The following is a 6257-nucleotide window of genomic DNA, read 5'->3' on the forward strand; positions in this document are numbered from 1 at the left end:
ATGGTTCCTCTACAAAGTGAACCTGCCCCTCTAAGCACAGAGTGTTCATTTTTGCAGCAACAGCTATCGTCAGGAGAGGCCGGTGTGCCCACCACCTCCTGGATGCCTACTAAGTACTATGTGTGCCAGCCAGCTAATGATGAATATTAACCCCCATTGACAAGGCTGGGCAGTGTCCCTCGCAGAAGTCGGTAAGGCAACTTCGGAGAGCATTGTTTGCCGGCACAGGTAATAGAAAAACTGCCTTAATTTGAGGCTTTCTTTTCCACTGAAGCGATTTCTTTTAAATGCAAAATTGTGACATTATGATGGCAGAAGATTTTGCAGGAATTTATTTTACCAGTAGGCATCCAGGAGTGCACATGAAATGTCTCTCCTGGCCACAGCTGTTGCTGGCTAAGAACTGTCTGTACTTCAAGCAGGGACATCATCGTGTAAAGGGGCCTTGTGCCCCTTAACGGTGCTAGTACTGAGAGCAATAAACCATCAGACTTAGCCTCAGCCCCTTAAAAAATTTCACGCCTATACCTTGCTGACAATGAATTAGGAGTTATGCAAACAAGTAGTAACACAGCCAGAAATTTTTTTTGGGTGGACGTTATACGTCGCTGGTTGAAAAAAAAAAATCCTAAAGCAGGAGAAGGATATAGCAATCGGAAAATTTCGGTGGCGTGTTCCAACACCAAAACAACTCCACTGGCTATGACCCTGCAAACAAGGCAATGGATCCCAGACCTGTGTGACCAGCTTATGAATGCACTGAAGCAGTGCACTTGCAGCTTCCACCCATTGCAAAAAAGTTATGGTCAAGTACAAGCTACTACTGAGGTACAAGAAGCTAGGCAGGGTTTGTTTGGGGGAAATTCAAGCTTTGCCTTTAGAGTAAATGTTATAGTGCTTTTAACACTGCCTTTTCATTCTAGAAGATTTTTAATATATATTTTTTGTTTAAGTTGGTTTTTAAGGAAAGGAAGGTACAGTGTCTCACTCCTCTGCGGACACCTACACTTAATTGTACAAGTAATGGCATACAATAAGAGGTACATATGTCATTGGTTCGAATCCTTATTGCAAACTAGCCTTCAACTTGACCAGCAGATGGATGCAGAATGGGAAGCGAAATGGTATGGCACCACCCTGAACACTGCACAAAGAACGGCTGTGTCACAGTGTTGATTTGAAAACACATGCACGTTTTGCAGACAACTGCTTTGCTGCACAATGGATTGATGCTACGACAAAACCTTTCAGTACAAACTTATCTTATGTCCAGTTTTTCCTGGCATTCCTTTTAATGTGCAACTTCTTCCCTGAACACATTTCTATGCCAGCTGCAGATAGGCAGACAGAGCATACTCTTCTGGCACTTCAAGGCATTGGTATGTCTCCCTTCCTCTTCCACTTTTTCTTTTTTCTTTCCTTCTCACAGATTGTGATGTAAATGCTGGCTGAGCCATTCAATGATGCAATGACCAAGCTGAAGCAAGATCCTTGATATATGCTACGGCCTACTTAAATATTTGATCAACACTTATAATTTCCCCTACAGAGTTTTTCCTCACTTCCTGTGAATATCTGGTCATTCCTTCACAGACTGCAAGCATGCAAAGAGGTGCTGTATGTGGGCATGTTTAAATATTTGGGCATGCTGCATTGTAATTAGTAACATTAAACTACTTATCAGCAATTTTTACACAAAGATCAAGCTGCAAATCAAGCATGGCCGCCCCATGTGCTATGTGAAGAACAATGAGTACAATGGCAATGAAGTATGTGCATGTCAGTGAGAAATGCAGTAGCAGTAAAAAAAAAAAAAAGTAGAAAAAAATTTTTAATGGACACACAACACACTCTCACTTTTAAACCAGTACACCACTTCTGACAATCTCAAAGTCGGCAGAGAGTCAGCAAAGCAGTAACATTTCTCAAAAAAAAAGGAACAAACAAACAAAAGGACACAAAACGATGCAACGTTTCTTTCAGATGCGAACTCTGATGTCTCTCTTGGCTCACCGCCCGCGCTCCTTGCTCGGCATTAGGGGACTGGACAGGGATACCACGGCGAGCAGAGGCAAACTTGTCACTTGATCTTCGTGAAACAGAACTCCAGGTCGTAGATTCCAACAGCTTGTTCCCCTTTCTCATCATAATCAGCCCACTGATTGTCCTCGAACTCGACGTCTACAAACACAGTTCCGCTTCCCGTTGCTTCAGCGCTGAAGCCATCTCTGGCATCGAACGCAACTGGTTCAGCTCCACGGCACTCGAATACGGCAACGGTAGCAAAGCTGGATGCATTATCGGCGCTGTAGGTCTGTAACTTGTCATTCAGAATATCGATGCTGTTTTCCCTGCTGCACAGCCTGCACTTCAGGACCAAGTTGGCATTTGCACGTCTCCCCCTCATAGCAGTTTTGTTGGCCGCCTCGACCGTCTGCCAAGAAGTCGTTTCTTCTCCACAATTCATGCATTTTAACTTAAGGCGCCACACACAGTCACGACTCGGCGTGAAACCTGTAATGTTGTCCAGATTAGCACGTAGCTGTAAGTCAATCTTGACCATTTCTGGACGCTTAAGACTAATCTCGTGGCAAAGAACGTTCGAACAGTCAATTAAGACTAAGCCCGTCCAAAAAAATCCAACACTGCTGGCTTACACTGTTCCACATTGGCTGATTAGGCTGATCACTGATCACTTTTTAACAGCGCGCGACAACCACCGCCAATTACAGGGTTACAGCAATTATGCCACGAATGCTTGAAGACATGTTGAACCAAATTACTAGACTCAACCTTATTTTAACTATGAAACTCGATTTTAAGACCTTACCACTTTTGAAGACTACAAGACTGTGGCGGCACCTGTAATCTCCCCACTCGGCCATGTCATGTGATTTTGTGACGTCACACAACCTGACGGCCAACCAACGCATGACCACGTCACCTGCCAACTGCCACCTTCCAGATTAATGCTCGTCATATTTTATTTTTTTCTCGCAACGCTCACGACGCTGGATTTTGTGGAGAACGGGGCTTTTAAAGCAATCGCCCTAAGAAATACATTTAAGAAACGAGAGTCGAAAACATTGGTACTGGCAAGACATTTAATCGTGATCACTGTATCAAGCGCTGTCACAGGAAAACAATGTCTAAGACTCCCATGTTTATTGGCCGCTGTGGTGTTTAATGCCTGCTTTTAGCGTGCATTTAGGCGGCAAGTTCTGCAAGCACGCGGAAAGGCTGCATAGAGATTCTTATGGTAAGCTAAGAAATAATTGTTAATTGTTATTAATTAGTTATGTCGACAGGAAATTAATACTGTCACCATCTTATATCCTGATCGTTATATGATTATAAAAAATAAAGAAAGAAAACCACATCCCGCGATCCACCTCACCAACAGCATGCGGTTGATTTTTCTCCTACTTTGTAATAAATTGGCATTCAGGGATAAAAAAAAATTGCAGTATTAATTTCCAATAACAGCAAAAAATAATAACAACTGAAAAGATGGACACATTTCCTCATGCTTTTCTTGGTTTCACTGACTCTTCCTTTGTACGCATGTAATAACGAGTCCCTAATTTCCCTACAGTTGTCTGCGATTTCTATGCTGTATAAATATTCAGAAAAAAAAAAAACGGCGCATTTTGCGCTTTGCACGAGAATTAGAGTTTCTGTAAACGTATTTTCTTGCAAAAGAGAATTCAAGAAAGCTTAATTACGGAAATATTTTCTCAATAACCAGATTTGTTCCCGAATTTGAACCCAAATATACCGTCCGGTTTTCCCCTCCGAATTCTGCACAAAACAAAAATAAAAGACAAGAGACCTTAAATATACAGCAAACATAGTTTTGGAATAGAGAGGAATTATTTCAATAACGTTTCCCTACGAGCTTTGCGGGGTGCCCTGCATGACACGCATGTTAACTTGAGCGCATGGCATCAAAATTAGGTGCAATAGTTGTGCCTTATTATTATTGACACCTTTTGCTTCTTGCAGGGTGGTGATTCATGTTTTACTTGAAGTTCTGGCACAAATGTTAATTTCTCATGGAAACGACTGATTAATTATTTCAAGTAATCAAATTTAAGGTAAGATAATTTTTATAGCTCTCCAAAGTCTTTACAGAGAAAAGGGGCGTCTAACTTCATATGATGCCCGCGGCCGGACACGGCGCGAGGCGACGCACGTATATGCACTTGTGCAAGCACACACACAGTGACCATATCGGCACGTTATCACGACGAGTAAAGACTAATTCGCTAACTAATTATTTGTTGGCTTGAAGAGAAAAGTATCAATGCAAAAGTTGCAGATCGCTTTGAAAAGCGGTTAACTACGTTGTTTCCATCATACGCGATTAACGTAGCTATATTTGTTTGTCTACAAAGAAAACTGTCACGTGACCAGCTACTACATTAAAACACTCACCCAGTGCGCACGCAAAGATTCATCCAAGAGAGCGCTGCAGAGAAAAGCGGATTTTGTTACCTGGGATGCGTCTCGGACTCGCCGCGGTGGCACAGTGGCTAAGACGCTCGGCTACTAAACCGGAGTTTCGTGGTTCGAACCCGACTGCGACGACCGCCTTTAGATAGAGGCGAAACGCAAATGCGTCCTTGTGCTGGGCTATGTCGGTGTACGCTAAAGATCCCTAGGCGGTAGAAATTATTCTGTAGCCCTCGACTAAGCACCTCTTCTTTCGTTCCCACCTTCCTCCCTTCCCTTACTGCACGGTTCAGGTGTCCACAGAACAAGTGTGACAGATACTGCGCCTTTCATTTCCTGTACACCAATTCGCATATTTTTACTTTTCTCTCAGCATTGATGTGACGCAGCTATCACGAGAAAGCTTTTTTTTTATTGCGCGAAGTATATCGCTTTCGACAGTAATGTATCGATATATATATATATATATATATATATATATATATATATATATATATATATATATATATATATATATATATAAATGCTATGAAGCATGGTGAAAACAAGGTTGGCTAGCTTTTTTTTTTGAGACATGGAAATGCAACCTTTTTATTGGCACATTGTTCCTCAAGCAAATAATCAGAAAGTTAATTAGTATCTAATAATCATCAACTTTCGCGAGCGAAACAATGCAGCAGACTAGGCGACTCTGTACATCTCTTAGTTTGTATCCTGCAAAATGAGGGACACCGACCATGCCGATTGTGTGTTTAGTTGAGTATATTGTCCCTTTAATACTGTCAAGTTTTCGGATTGGTGGCCGAAAATCGCCGACCTCTTTCGTTTTTAATTTTCGTCGTCGAAGCCTCTCCACTGTGCATACTATAGCACAACCACGGCCTGACTTGAGCGCCGCCGCTGAAGTCCGGTATTGGCAGAACCAACATAAGTGGTGTTGCGTCCGGACGGCGGCTTCAAAGGGACATCTGGCCAAGTGCCTTTCGAAGAGGCCACAGTGAACGACTTCCTGTGCCACGCATTCTCTTCGGTCCTTGTTTCGACGTGTATCGGGAATTTATGACTGTCTGCGCCTTCTCCGCCCAAAAAGAGAAACACACAGAGCAGTTGGCGCCGATCTTACAAGAACTGCGTTTACGCGGTGCTGTCTAACTGCTCGGTTTTCGTCACTTCGCGCCGCGGCCGAGACGCGACTCCGGGGCCATTTGCCGTGAAGCGGAGCGGACGGAGCCGGCGGCGCAGCCCTTTCCAAGGGTTTCGGATACCACCTCCAAGGAGCGGCCGCTTCCGCCGCGGTCATAAATTTTAACCCGCGTCAAGCTGCCCTTTGACCGTGGGCGTTCCTCTGGACTCTCTCCCACAGTTACGTGATGTGACGTGCGTTCCTAGGGACTCTGTGTGGGGACCTGGGGAACTTTTTCGGTAGATATACCGAGCTCCATCGTATGCGAGCTCTCTCTCACTGTGAACCTGGAACATGTAACCTCTTGTATAAAGTCTCTTTCTCTTCTCCTCTCAACTGAGCCTCTCGCTTCTTCGAGCACGGCACCAACACCGGAGGTATACCGGAGGAGCCGATGGCGTCGCTAACCAAGTCCCAACAGTGGATGGCAGCTCGGTGGGATGAGCCGGCGTCAGCTATCCTGGTGTGGTGAGTGCCGCGTGTTTGTCTCTCGATTCGCCAGATTGTCTAGCGCAGGGAGTCGTTAGTCGAGTTTGGTGCAATTTAATTATTGCAGAAAATTTTGTTGCCACAGGCCAAGAATTGGGTGGTTTGAGCACAAAATTTATCAGGGAGCAAA

At 44.0% G+C, this 6257-nt stretch overlaps 1 pseudogene; it reads right to left on the reverse strand.

Annotated features, from left to right (window-relative positions):
* Positions 1-612: 612 nt before the first annotated feature.
* On the reverse strand, positions 613-2663 carry LOC146205266 (CXXC motif containing zinc binding protein pseudogene; annotated as a pseudogene).
* Positions 2664-6257: the final 3594 nt, after the last annotated feature.

Source organism: Amblyomma maculatum, chromosome 1, assembly GCF_055883805.1.
Source record: "Amblyomma maculatum isolate TAMU_Amacu chromosome 1, ASM5588380v1, whole genome shotgun sequence".
Lineage (NCBI taxonomy): Eukaryota > Metazoa > Arthropoda > Arachnida > Ixodida > Ixodidae > Amblyomma > Amblyomma maculatum.